The 15,430-nt window shown below is 39.7% G+C and overlaps 1 long non-coding RNA gene across 1 annotated transcript; it reads left to right on the top strand.

The window, feature by feature from the left end:
• The first annotated feature begins 1,700 nt into the window (after positions 1 to 1,700).
• LOC120446621 lies at positions 1,701 to 11,110 on the top strand. The gene is made up of 2 exons (XR_005615874.1): positions 1,701 to 1,972; positions 10,500 to 11,110. It is a non-coding gene; the product is annotated as an uncharacterized LOC120446621 (long non-coding RNA).
• The last annotated feature ends 4,320 nt before the right edge of the window (positions 11,111 to 15,430 follow it).

The raw sequence follows: 15,430 nt of genomic DNA, 5'->3' as shown, positions 1-15,430 counted from the left end.
CCTCCTCTTTTGGCTGGTATTTGCTAGAGGCCTCTGCTTTTCACACAAACATTTGCTTTGTGTCACATTTTTCCCCCTTTCCCCCTTCCCTCCACTCTTAGCATCCTTTTCCATCGCCTCTCACCTGCTAAAAAAATTGCTGGCAACAATTTTTGTGTTCAAATAGTTTGCCTCGGGGCAATTGCTTGTTGGCTGGCCCATGAAACCGCCCAAGCACCACCCACCTGGCCACCTAGCCACCTAGCCACCTAACACCCTAACCACCTAACCACCTAACCACCTAACCACCTAACCAGCAACCACCACCCACTTATCCATCTATACTTCATTCTCCAACCTCTTTTCTGTCTGCTGCTGCTTGGCACATTTACCTTTTTAAATTGAAAATAAATTAGAATCTGGCTACGTATTTCGCACCGATTTGTGTTGTTAAGTGATAACAGCTAGCACACACAGATGGATGTGTGTTCGAGTGTGTGCGACTGTCTACACGTGCCACGCAGCGTGAGGAGAAAGGAGAAAGCGGTGGGGAATTGGTGAAATCTGCCTGCGGGACAGCAACATGTGTTTTGTCGCATTTCTATTACGACGTGAGACGGATGCACTGCACCGAAATTGGGGCTATTCTTAAACAGATATTAATGTGTAAAATACACTTGTGTGTTTATGCATAATAGCAATAGCTACAAAAAGGGTTAGGTAGGTTTATGAAAGTAATGATTCGTTTTTTCAACAACCCAATCAAAAAATTAATTATTTTGTATACAAAATATATATTATTATAGACAATTTGCGGATTGTGCTTCAGTGCAACGCATGAGCGGCAGGCGGAGAACAAACTGGGTTGGAAGGTGTGAGAGCCTATGCGCTCATTGAGTTCTGGACTCTGAACACAATTTTTGCATGTGAAAAGAAAATGGGCTATGAAAAGCAGGCAGGAAAAACATTGGTGATGAAGTTGCTGAGGAATTCTAAAAGCGTGCACTGAAATGCGAGTTGGAGCGAGGGGGCGAAAACAGGGGGCAAAATATGAAATGTTCATTACAGTTGACAAATATTTGCCCAGGCTGTTTGTTGGTTTTTGATTTTTCTGCATTTTATGCCCGGATCGCATTCTATTTTTCTTCTCCCATTGCTCGGGGCCACTATGTAGGTTGACTCGCACCCAAAATCCCTCCCAGCTTTGATGCACTCCCGTTCCAAATGGAGGGGATACCTTCTGTGCAGTTTTTTGATCTCTTGCTTGTTTGATTAAACGCATTTGTTGCCTTTCGACGCGCGTTTGTTTGCCGCTTGTTTATGGATGGGGCGGAAAAGCCGTGCTTTATTTTAATTGAAAGTGTTGAATGGGTCGTGCTCTAGTTGCCAGCTAGTCGCTATAGATTTTGTTGTATAAATATCCAATATTTATTTAGCCTAGGTGTAAGAATCATGCGCTCTAGGTAGCTTTGTGCTAAATTGTTTTTAGGTTTTCAGTAATTGTCCACGAACCAGAAAAAATATTTCGAGCTGACTTTGTGCAATCTAACAGTGTACACTTCTGTATTTATATTGTATAGCATTTATAGTGAACAGTATTCTGAGATTGAGGTATATGTTTTGAAATAAATTATTCTAAGATTTTCCTTTCGCCAAATTGAGTTGTTTCAACTCAAATTAACCCATAAAACTTTTGTGAGTGTCAAACTTGACGTTTTTGAACTCCCAGCATAAATCCAAAAAATAACAGCAAACTGTTGAACCCAAAACTATTAAATCCAGCCATCCAGAAACGCCTCTTAAACTCCACAGGAAAATGACTCCAACATGGGACTTGTGAAAAAGTTTGGTGTTTATTTTCGTGCCGTCAAATTGCCGGGACAGCTTTAACCCATGGTGGCGATTGTATATTGTGGAAAATGTACAAGTAATTTTTAATAGACTTGCAGCGCTAGGACGCATAATATGGCCAACTTTACGGAGCACACAAGAGGTACGAGCTTGAACTTTTTAATACAACTTCAAAGTTGCATTTGCATGACTTAGGCAAAAGTTTTGTTAGACCCCAACATCCCCTTAACCCCCTGCTGCCCCGCGGCGTTGACGATCTCTGGCAGTTGTTCGACTCGAGCAAATAAACAATTTTTCAATGAAGAAATTCTCTCTCGGCCAAAAATGCAAAAATCTTTATAAATATTCAAATTCCTTGCAGAAGGTTTCAACTCGAACTTCTTTTTTTGAACTATGCAATGGTGGTCACACAAATACTTATGGGCTCTGGCCCACATTTTTTCCATTTTATCCAAACGCACAAGCATGTTTTGTGAAACCAAACAGATATACAATTTAAGCACCTATGCAGGTCTGATTTTGTACAATGTTGATATGTTTAAGCAATGCAAATGGTTCTATTGTGTTGCCCACGACTGTTTATATGCATATCACAGGACTTGCGATGTTTATTTTAATTCTCGCTCTCTTTCTTCGGTCCGCTTGAAGTAAGAATTATTATATAAAAATAGTCAACGGAGGAAAGGAGTGAACTTCTGGCAAAAGTTTTTCTTGGCAATTGAAAAGCCAACTTCAATGGCACTTCCCTACGTCTGTGTGTGTGTGTGTGTGTTATTTTTGTGTTAGCTGCAAGTGCTGTGCAAATATCTTTTTGTGTCACGTCTGGAAACCAGTTAAAAGGGTTGAGGTCAATACGAATTCAAAAGAGATGACAGGTGCAACTAAGCCACATGGAATTCCTGGTGAAAATGCCGTCATAATGTTGCCTTCTGCTGTCAATAATGTTGCAAAATAACTTCAAAGATTCGTTTCATTTGTTGGTTTAAAGGTGGGATTTCTTTTTCTTTGCCGGCTTGTGTAAAATATTAAATATTGAATTAAGTTGCAGAGCTTGCAGCAACTGTTTAAGCGTTATAACGCGTTAGCCCTACTTGCCTGAAATCTTCGCCTTTTCGCGCTGTGGCGGCTTCACAGAAATCTGAATCACCACACCACCGCAGCACTTAGAACATGTGGCCAAGTGAAGTAAATTGGTGGGGCAACCACCTGTCGCGAGCGGAGCCCCAATAAATAAGTCGCAGACAGTGGGCGAGAGTGAATGAGGGAAGGCTGGGGCTCAAAGCTGGAACATTTTAATAACTTTTTGACGCTCTCTCCTAATACACACATGCACACTAACACACCACCCCCATCCAGAGCCACGCCCCTCGCCCACACAAGTAGGCGCGTTTCATGTTATTGAAGTCGTAAATAAAAAGGTTGCCGCACGGGCGAGCTGAAATGTATGCTACATTAAATTGCGGTTGGCGTGTAAATAAGATTTCGTGTTAAGTTTCACGAAAGACGCCGCTCCAATTTAATTAAAAACCGTGTGAGGTCCCAGACATGATGTATATGGCTTATACGTATACATAAATGCAAAATATATCCTGCAAGTCATTGAATTCATTTCAATGCTAAATTGTGCGAATTTAGTAGCATGGACTTTGATTTCGAGATGAAAATTAAATTGAATTTATACTTATTACCAACAAGCTCTAAGTAAAGTAAAATTTAGTTTTGTTAACATTTAGAAGAACCTAACCTACTTAAACTTAACTCTTCTCGCTTTAAATCTGCTTTATTGATTTAATTTGCTTGGTCAATGTATGTATGTTATGTATTTAAATTAGATCCATGCTAGTAGTTTCCTTGACTCTGTTAGCCAGTTTCTGTGACTGCAGTAAACCGTTCTACGAAATTAATTTATAGGGTCCTGTGTGCAAGGGCAGTACGAGCGACTACGAGCTGCACAATTGGCTTAAATTGTTCATGAAATGCAATGAAATGAAGTAAGAAAAAGTCATTTTAATATTGCGGCATTGCGGCGCGGAAAAGAGAGCGCAAAGCGGGTCAAGGATGTGCCGCTAAAGGACATCGCCGGTTGACAAGGCTCGGCTTTGGTTTCCCACCCATTTATATCCCCACTAGCTGTGTGGCCTGTGCGGATTTGCAATTAATGTTGCCTTCAACTTTGGCCCACGCCCCATCGACCTTTGCGCCTCCCTTTTGCAGTTGCCACGTTGTAAATTTCCTTAAATGAAAGTGCGAGCGCGAATTTAATTAGAATCTGCTCCTTGGGTTTTGGCCAGGCTATTTTCTGGATCTGTTTCTCTTGCCGTGGTCCGCTGAGACCTTATTTTCCGCTCTTTTTTCCAATTACTTGAATTTTCCACTTTGCTCAGCAACACGTGATGCTAATTGATGTTGTTGTTGTTGCCGCCGCTGCAAGTGAAGTTAATGTGAACTTAACCAAATTAGTTGAATCAACTAAATGGAGGAAGCGGTTTACGCTCAGTGCTTTTGCCTTTCCTTTTTAATAAGCTGGTGCAATTTGAAATTTTCCAGCGAATGACGCGTTTTATAAACGCGAAGGACGCGACTATTAGATACCTTTTAATTAGCTAACTTTCTGTTAATGTTAAGGAATAAATGGGTATGCAATCAACAAAACGAGTTCTTTCGAGAACAATAAATAAAGACTACTTTATATTTATTTATAAACGTTATTGTAGAGTAAAAGTGTATACTAGATTCGTTGAAAAGTATATAACAGGCAGAAGGAAGTGTTTAAGGTATATATATTCTCGATCAATAGCCGAGTCTATCTGGCCAAGTCCGCTTGTCCGTCTGTCTGTCCGTATGAACGTCGCGATCTCAGGAACTATAAAAGCTAGAACTATAAAGCTAGAAAGTTGAGATTCAGCATGCAGACTCCAGAAACAGACGCAGCGCAAATTTGTTAACCCACGCACCAATGTCAGTGATGAAATTTCTCCTTCGCTCTTCCACTAGCTAAGTAACGGGTACCAGATAGTCGGGGAAGTCGACTATAGCTTTCTATTTTGTAATTAAATGATAATTAGTTAACAGAAAATTTCTTAACGCTCTGACTGTACAAGTAAATATAAATATTAAAAATACTTAAATCTATATTTATTTAAGTAATGTTTCGCCAAAAGTGATTTACCTAATATATCTTTAAATGCTTCTTGTTCAGCCATCTAAAAATCACTCAACCTGATTGATTTAAGGGTTAAATGTAATCGTTTCCTGTTTCTGGTCACTTTTTTGTGATTGTATATGATTTGCTTTTTCTGCGGCCAATGTAAAAAAAAAATTTCACCAACCGGGGCAAACAGAGCATTTTTTCAAATGGTCCTGGTCGACAATTGAATAATATATGCTATAATAATAAAAACTAACACCAGCAGAACGATGAGCGACAACCGAAGGCAGAAAAGAGCAAAGGACGAATAACATGAAACATAAATAAAATTGGAAACGCTGGGAAAAACAAGGAAAGAATGCGGGGAAAATATATTTACAATGTTTATTGTTGTGCTTCGTGGAGCGCAAATACATTTCGCATGCAAATATCAAATGTGATTCCGTATGCAGCTCCGTAAATGCAAGAGTATGTCACATGCATTTCAAATGGGAGTGAAAGTGGGAGTGCAGCGTGATTTACGTGGTCACTTTCTGGGGGGCTTAAAATACACTTTCTAGCCAAGATCGAAATGCGGAGTTATGGCAGGCCACAGGGGGTGGAACAGTCCTTATCCAAGTTTCTTTGACATTTTTGCATGTGGCCTGCTTGGCTTGTGGCTAATTGCTGCCATTCAGCCTTCCTGGTTCGACAAATATCCTTCCCAGGACTCTCGGACTGCCAATGTCTGTTCCCCAGTTCCAATCCAGTCTGGGTTAATTCAGCGCACGTGTTGAGCTCACCCTATGCACTGCGAAAAATAGTTTTTAAAAAATACGGAAGAGCCCATTCGTCATACAACTAAAACTTAAGAAACGTTTAACTCACAAATACGTTTGTCGAACTAGTTTCAGTTTCACCTTTATACATTTCTTTAATTTCCCATAGTTAATCGGTGAAGTGGAACGCATAAGCAGAACTAGAACGATATCCTTCGCCGCCTTTTTCAACCCAGTTTCCCCGCTCCCGCTCCCAGTCACAAGTTGTTAAAAACTAATCAATCTTTCAAACTTGACTAAAGGTTCTGCCTTCGCTTTGACTGACTTTGACGCGCCACGCCCACTAGTTCTAACGCCCGCCCCTACCGCCCATCGACTATGTATGCGTATCTGCCGAACTTATATGCGAGTTTGTATGTGTGAGTTTGTGTTTGAGTAGTGTCAGTTTTTCACTCCAGTTGCGTTTTTTTCTGGGTTCTATTTCAGGTTTTTTTTTCTGTGTTCATCGTGGAAAATCTAGTAGTAGTTTGGTCTTAAATCAAATTCAGTTGGAGAGATGGGGTGCAGAAAAAGAACAGGAAGGAGTGTTGGTTGAGCTTTATGGAATGTTGCCATTGACACTTCAACGATGCCACCACACTCGAGCAGCCCCACATCCGAGTACCTCCTTCGATTAGCCTTCGATTGCCAGAACCAATTTGTGGTTGCCACACGATTGTTGTTGGGTATCCCTTTCATTTCGTGGGTTGATTGATGTGGTGTGCGTGTGTGATGAACAGGTGCAAAATCACCTGTCGCTGACAAGTGGCTGCAAATAGTCGGGTCTTAACTATAATTGCCGTATAAATACTTATGGAAGGCATTCCAGCTTTCATAAATTCAGTGGTGTGATTATTATAAGGTGTAAACTCCTTTGTTTTTATTTCCAAATAGTATGTACATCAGAGAACTGCAAGAGTGCCATTTTTTGCCACCCTAATCACACTCAACAAATTTGAGTGCGGACACATCACACCGGACATCGCGGGTACTTACAAACACCCGCTCAAAATATTCGGCTGTCTGCAAGCACCCTGGTGTGCGCGCACACGAACCAATGCGGCACTCTACGTTGCTTTGTTAAAATTTTTAATATTTGTCTCCCTTATTTAACTTTATAAATGTATAATTGTTCTTTTTAAAATTATAAAAAAATAAAAAAACAGAAAGTTAAGCGTCCCTCTCCATTCCCCCCCAGGTACTCACCCCTTTCACGTCAGAGCTGTTTGTAGCTCCTGAAAAGCTAGCTCAGGCACTTCCTCCAGTAGGTTCAAATCACATTATTGATATCCCCTGCTGCCACATAAAATCATTGCACCACTCACTCACAATAAGTATTTAAAAAAAAGCATCAAAAAAGTTGTTTGCTTACATACGTAGGACTTTTGAGAAGCGCAGAGAGGGGCTCATATATTTTGGTATTATTTGGTATTAAGTATATAGTATTATTTAGTATTTGGTATTATTTAGTATTTAGTACTTAGTATTATTCAGTATTTAATACTTAGTATTATTAGGTATTTAGTACTTAGTATTATTCAGTATTTAGTACTTAGTATTATTAGGTATTTAGTACTTAGTATTATTCAGTATTTAGTACTTAGTATTATTAGGTATTTAGTACTTAGTATTATTCAGTATTTAGTACTTAGTATTATTTAGTATTTAGCACTTAGTAACGTAACGTAGTACTTTCAGCTATATTACTAACAATTTTATAATTTCACTTTGATGTCAGCTAGAACAATAGATATAGAATATTGTTAATTAAGTAATATTATTTTTTAATAATATATAAAATTGTTATTTGCTAAGACATTAGATACATTAAAACGCAACAACATGTGCACGACCTTTTTCTTGGGTCTTCCCTTTCACCCTTCATTTCTCGCTTCCGTCTCGCTTCCACCCATACAAACTTTATGAATACAGAAAAGTACCAGCGGCCGATCGATCGCGATCGTGGCTTGTGCGTCAACGAGGCAACACGCGGGTATTTGATATCGCCGCAAATAGAGTGTCTACAAACACCCAGGTGCTGAGACACCCGGTGTTAAGCGGGTGCACTTAGAGTGCCGGTGGCTTGCTGCAGTTCTCTGATGTAAATTACATTTGGTATATATTTCAATTTTTATTACCTAACACAAACGAACAAGTTCCCCGTATTTAGTTTTAATGCACACAATGTTCTCCCCTAACAATTTAGCAAAAAGCACATACCTCCCGATGTGAAAATGCCAAACTGCACTTCGAATCCAGCTGCGTTGCATTTCGAAGCATATAAAATATTATTTTTGTCATAAACATGAAATTTTACGAATGTCAGATGCACTTGAAAACAAAGGATTGGGCGAAAAGAAAGAGCAAGATATGCGAAGCTTACCAACCTTAATCCTTGAACAAGCATATTAAATATTTTCCCATAAATACGATAGTGCCTTAAGTTGATCCTTCGGCTTGGATCAAGCGCATTTTTTGGCGAGTTTCACATTGCAATTGGCAACTGCTTTGGCATTGGTATGGTATCCAAATTGCTCAGTGAGCTGCTAAACATGCCAAACAACGCTGAGAGTTGCAAATTGAATAGATATGATGCTGAAAGAAGCTAGTTTGTATAGACGTTTGAACGTACGGCTGCTAGAATATAATAGTAAGTATAAAAATAAATTTCCCGAAAATATGTGGCCACTTTAAAAATACGTACAAAATAAATACAATTTTTGAATTGAAATTTAAAAGTATTTGATATGAATAAATTTGGCTTGATGTTTTAAGTAAAACCACTATTATTCTGAACTCGATTGTAGTATGTAGTTCATTCTTATTCGATGCTTATGTGCAGATAAAGAAATCTGGCAACAACACAGCGAAATTGTTGCCAAAGCCGCGATTGTCAGATTTTTCGGGAGTCAGCTCCTGTCTGTTTCTCGGTTTGCAACCAAAGCGCTGTGCATATCCTTGAAATAACAAGTTTAAAGGCATGCGCCGTTCTCAATGCCAGGATAACTGGATTCCCTCTTTGGCGCCATGAATTGGTTGATCGAACCGGGGGGCAAGCGGGTGGGAAGGCCACTGATTGAGGGATTGAGTATAAAAATCGAGAACAGCGGCGGCAATTTTCACGTTTTTCACGCATGCCATCTTTGCTTTCCCCCCTTTAATACCCTTAAAAAGTGGCACGAACACTTTGGTAAAAATATATCTAACATTCCAGATATGCGCACTTTAATGCTCGGCTAGAGTAAGTCTCTACTTTTAAGTAAAGCGAGCTTAACGTTCTTTAAGTTTATTATTGCGAAGGCTGTTATGTTCCCAATATTTCCGAATTTGAAGTTTTTAAAATTTAAAATAAGTACAATGAAGGTATATACTTAATATGAACATATTCTCTTGAGGGCTCTTTTAGGCCAGTATAAAACTAATAGTGTCAAAAATATCTTTTGCAACTGAGTAAAAGTAAATAAGATTTGTATTTGCTTTGGTGCAATTAAAGATTCCAACCAGTTGAAATGACCAGAGCAAATACAATTCGTAGTTTGGTTGTCTCCACCCGGAAAATGTTAGTACTTGTTTTCCTTTATTTCGCTTCAGCGCTTTACGCGGTGAGATTGGGAGGTGGAAAAGCGAAGGGAAAACAAAAATTACATTTCGTTACCGTTCGCTCCTCAATGGTTTTTGGGTTGGTTTCGCCACGTTTTGGGGCTTGGGTGGTGTGGATTGCGATGTGCGGTATTCGAATATTGACAGACAATATTTTTGTGTGACTCGGGAAAAGCGTAGCATATTTTTTTGGGACTCGCGCTATCGCGCTATCTGCGCGAGTGAGGATGATGCACGTTGTAAAACTACAGTCAGCGTTGGAGGAGCATGAAATCAATTTGATGCACGCTGCTTGGTTAAGCGTTTTCAATGCAATTTTTATTGGCAACTGTTTCGCCGGTTGGCTCTTCATCTCTTCCTCTGTTGCCTGCATTTTATACTCAGCCCCCTCCTCTGGGCCACAAAGACTTGCCCCGTTCATTTCCCGACCCTGACACCCATGGCATACCCTCAGATGTTCTCGGCAAATGAAATAAAATCAAAGTATCGCTGCAATTGCGTCAATTGTGCTAGTGTGTGGACCTACACAGAGACTTAAAGTTTGAAGTGCGGTTCTATTTTACGTCAAATATTCTTATAGTGATTGCCTAATTACAAAATTATTATAACTAACCTAGAGGTAGTTATGATTTCCAATAGCATTAGTCAGATACAAATAGTGTAGAAGCACCTTGAATCACACATTTTCTCTGTGTGGCCTGAGCTAGCTCTGAGCCTCATTTCCTCGTTCTGGGAACTGTCCCCCGGTACTGAAATCGTTACCCTTGTCGCCCCATTCCCGTGCCCCAACTATAGCCGACTTGCAGCGACTTAATTTCAAAAGCTGTTACGGCAATCAACGCAGCTGCCTGGAGTAATAGGAGAATGAAGAGCGAGTGTTGCCAGGGGCACGACTGGCAGTAAGAGCCAGATAGATGGGCTTTCAATAAGCGTAAAGCTTTAAGTTGCCAGCGCCTGTGTCCTTTATTGATTGCATTTGGTTTAATTGGAACATTTTATTAGTCCTTTTACAGTCCATCGATTTCAGGAAAGCTGAGTGAGCTGAGTGAGCTGGAGGAGTTGAGCGAACTAGTTGAACAAAACCAATAAGGTATTTATTTTTAATAAAATTATCCTCCTTACAGGTAAGCGTTTTTCCATCTCATTGCTGAGAGTGCTGCAACATTTCAACGGATGTTCTGCTGCACAACTGAGGTTGAATGGCATCCATCACCGAAGAAGTTAAGACAAACCACCTACGACATCTCGTCTCCATATATCTCCCGCCAATTCGTTTCCCCTTTGTCAGTTGACAATTTTCAAATGAAGCAATTGCTCTTTTAGGTGAAAAATATATCACGGTACTATATAACGCCCAGAAGTGTGTGGATCTGCACCCCATTCAGCCAACCTCAACCGCAACAAAGACTACCTTCCCCCCCACCGTTTCCCCCTGTGCACCCCCGCCCCCCAGAACCCGAAGTCTGCTTAAGGTCAAATGACAGTTGTAGTTGGTTGAGGTTGTTGGCGGCTGGCTGCTACTGCCGTTCGCCATTGGCCCGGTGTAAATTATAACGCGCATTGTGAAGCTGCCAGTAACAGATCCAATTCTCCGCCAATCTACACTGGGAAACAGGAAACAAACAGTGGATGAAAACATTTTCTTTAATTTTTACTCTTTTTGTTTTTATTGAATTGTATTAACTAGGAATGGATAGCTGGCCCTTTGCTTATAATAAACTTATTTTATAAAGGATTGGCATCTGTGTTTCTTTCAGTGTAAAACTTCCCTCAATCCCCGCCTGCCACGCCCCAGCGCATTGGAACCGCCCCTGTTGTTTGACCAGGTAAAAAGCCATCCAAACGTCACAAAAAATGACACTTAGCGCGCCATGATGCTGATTTATGGCTTAGGCAATGAGAATTTATTGACTTGGCAGCGGGTCACCGTCGACGTCTGCCCTTTTCCCCTTGAATTTTCCACCTGACCTCACCTCACTACCTTTTCATATAAAGGATATGCGTTATAATGCACACAAATCCTTAAATCATTTGGAGCTTTAAGGACTTCAGTTGCGCCGAATTGATTTGAGTGCCGGAAAAAACAGTTTCTTACCCAAAAAATGGAAATATATAAAAACCCAATTGCCCAACGAAAACTTTCGTTGAAAACTTTCTAAAGTCGCTGCACAAAATGGCAAATTTCGCTATTTATATTTATTCGCAGAGGCAAAAGAAAAGGAAACTCAAATGGAAATGGAAATGATTTGCAAGAACCTTTCACCGGCCTGCCTGTCTGCCCTTTTCCCAGATATTTTCCATCTCCCTTTTCTTTGGCAGCACTTTCTCCCCTCGAAACGTGACAAAATTAAACCAATAAAATGGATGAAGCGCGGAACCTGAGCGACAGCATATGAATCAGAATCGCAGAGTTGAATAGTGAAGAAAGGAGGGATTCTGAAAATATTCCTACCTCTTAGTAGGGAACATTAAAATTCCTTGCCAATACAAAGCAACATGTAAGGAGTTTATAGTTTGCTGAGTATTCAAGTTAAATATCGAAATTAAAGTCTAAATATGTCACGTTACAGCTCTAGCAATATTCTTGTATCGACAAGAACCGAACAAGTCTTTAAATAAAGCCCATTCCCTGCAAGGCACCTACCGAAAAGGGAAAATACCAAATGAAATGAAAACGAAGTGGTTTAAAGGACACATTGTTATTTTTTTAGTTGTTCTATTGTAATAAAAAATAACCCAATTAGACCTCGTTCGCAATAGCAATTTCACGTTACATTAATCAATTATTAAAACATGTGTGATTGCTATTTTAGGTTAAATGGCAGATACTTTAAGTTATTTCACTTTAGGGAAAAAACTATCAGGACACTAAGAAACCAAGAAAATAACAATTATAACAAGGATTAACTTTCAATTGCTTATCTTCATGCTGATTCCTATATTACACTATGTCAGGGGAAATGATAAAAATCCAGCCTTAGCTTATTAGACTCGGCTATGTTACCTATAAATAAATGTGCCTTTTTTGTGTATTGTGGCAGTCTTGGCGTTGAGATTGTATTCGATGCAATGGGTGCATGAATAGCCGCATGCTAGGAAAATAGATAACCCTGGTAAAACATAAAATTACTTTTAGAAATCACCAACTGTAACGTTGAAATATAGAAAAATATGAAAAATTCAGATGTTTTCAATTCCTTAGTATATATATGTGTTGTAGATTAGTTAAATACCACTCAATTTGTACTGAAGTTAGGGAATTGTTTGAGGTCAGTTTTGGTACCCTCAGCATTAAATTGTTTCAAATTTACCGCAGAATTAGCACACTTGGCATTGAAACAAACAATTAATGTTACACGAATATTAATTTTTAATCTGATCGTAGCTGTTAAGTCTCCGCCCCTTGCTTTAAGTACATTTCAGAAACAAAGCATATCAGCTACAAAGAATGTTTGAAATTATTTATGAAAAATACCTATGAATGTTTAGCAAGTTAATAATTATATTAAGAAGTTTACTTGGTGCTTAAGGGCATGGCTAGTAGCTACTCATGAACGAAAACCAAGAGAACCAAAAGTAGGCATAGTTATTTAACGGCCAACTTTTGTTGACCCTTTTGTTCCCTCTTTTCAGCTGAGAAATTCCAAATATTTTTGATATAGCAAAAATGTGAAGTGTCAAACAGAAAACGCACCTTTAGCTCACATACTAAATTACAATTGTATTAAGGAGAACAAAACCAAGTTGGGGCTTAAGCTGACTTATCAGGAATTCATTTATTTTTATATTTGTTAAATTTCTGAAAAATCACAACAACTTTCTTCGGTTCTAGGAAAATACGGTGGTTATATTTTAGGCCAAAGCTCGTCTTCTGCTGAGTTGAATGGACCATCAACTGGCAGCCTTCGCCTTGGCACACATTTTATGTTTTTCGCCCCCCTTTGTTTGCCTGGGCGGCCGTGTGTATGATGTGGAAATTAAATACTTTGCTTGAAATGCTACTCTGACGACTGCCGGTGGGCGTTCGATGGGGGCGTGGCTGGAGGAAGGGACGGTGGGTGGTGGGCATGGGTGTGGATGTGGGTGTGGGTGTGGGTGTGACAGTGGAAGGACGAAACAGGCAGCCCATGACAAGGCAGCGAGGCAGCAACTTGTTAGCGATGCTCCGTTCGTGCTATTTTCCTTTTCGTCTTCGTTTTCGTTTTCGTTTTCACTCTCGCTTTAATTGTGCAACATTTGCGAGATGCCTTTCTTCCTCTCGAGCTGTTGTTGAGTAATTAAAATGCAAAGCAAAGTGCACCAATTTGAGCCTAATTATAATGGCAGCATCAAAAGTTGCGGGCATCCGGCGGGGCGCTTAAAAAGGAAATCAGCAAACAGAATTGTTTAACCGACATGCCCCGACAATGTCTTGCCGCATTTCAGTTTTGTGTGTGAGACAGCACAACATTTTCAATTTCCGCGCTCCAAGCCGCAGCGCCGAGAACATTTCCCAAATTGAATGTCACTGAAAATGGCCACGGAAAAGGGGTAAAAAAAAAGCAACTTTTGACCCATTCGGAAGCCCAGTTTTAGCTGCTCTAGATTTGTGCCCCGCTTTTCAGGAGATGCCGAGTTCATTAAAATTATTTTAGCTAGCTCAAAAATGTAAATAATATTCCATGCACTTGACTAACACTCGACATTTGCATGCGAATATTATAACGCACATATGTATGTAATGAAAGCAAGCATAAAATTCGAAAAAAAACCCACCGAAAACCACAAATATGCGGCGGCCCTATGGGGGTCAAACATTTTTGGGTATAAATATTTAATGTAGCATGAAATGAGTAGGCGACACAGAGATGAAAAAGGGAAAGGGTTTTTCCGAATGGCCAACGAAAGTGTCAGTCGAGTTGAGCGATGCCCTTGGATTATGCGAAATAAATTTTGAGCCGGGTTGACTTTAATTTTTTGTAGGCCTAGTCGATGCATTTGCGCTGCTGCCAAAAATTATAAGTAATACAGAATACAAATAAATATTAAAGAGTTCACATAACCGTTATTTTAATATCAATTACTCGTAATCCTCGATGAAAAAGTTCAGTGACTTAAGTTCAGTAATTTAAATAACAAATTTAAAGTCTGGCTTCTCGAATTTAAATTAACATTTAAGTTGAAGTACAGACGTATACAATACAATACGTATCTTTAACAACAGTTTTTTATTTAGTTTCCCTAGCCACATCTGTGTATTATTATTTCCATAAAATATTCTTCAAGCATGGCTACCCACTTAAAATCGCACCTTTTGCGGCTGGCAAGTTCTTCAATCAAATTTATCACTCTCATTTTCACCTGGGCAGGTTTTCATCTAGAAAAGCAAAAGTTTACTTGATACCTTCGCAACAATTCTGTTGAATCCTTTTGTTTTAGAAAGTATTTACATATGTATACATTTTCACTGACCAAACTCGCAGGAAAAGTTAAGCTTGTTGCACAGTTGGTTTCTGTTTCTTGACTTTTCTATGGATTTCTTGTGCCAAATTGTAATTAATTGTGTCCCTTCCATAAGGCACTGCTTTTGTTATACCCGTTACTCGTAGAGTAAAAGGGTATACTAGATTCGTTGAAAAGTATGTAACAGGCGGAAGGAAGCGTTTCCGACCATATAAAGTACATATTTTCTTGATCAGGATCAATAGCCGAGTCGATTTGGCCATGTCCGTCTGTCCGTCCGTCTGTCCGTCTGTCCGTCTGTCCGTCTGTCCGTCCGTCCGTCTGTCCGTCTGTCTGTCCGTATGAACGTCGAGATCTCAGGAACTACAAAAGCTAGAAAGTTGAGATTAAACATACAGACTCCAGGAACATAGACGCAGCGCAAGTTTGTCGAATCATGCTGCCACGCCCACTCTAACGCCCACAAACCGCCCAAGACTGCCACGCCCACACTTTTGAAAAATGTTTTGAAATTTTTTCATTTTTGTATTAGTCTTGTAATTTTCTATCGATTTACCAAAAAACTTTTTGCCACGCCCACTGTAACGCCCTCAAACCGCCCAAAGCTGCTACG

This window comes from Drosophila santomea, chromosome 2R, assembly GCF_016746245.2.
Source record: "Drosophila santomea strain STO CAGO 1482 chromosome 2R, Prin_Dsan_1.1, whole genome shotgun sequence".
NCBI classification, from domain to species: Eukaryota; Metazoa; Arthropoda; class Insecta; order Diptera; family Drosophilidae; genus Drosophila; species Drosophila santomea.
Note: the sequence above shows the minus strand (reverse complement) of the source record. Positions and strands in the feature narration are given on the sequence as shown.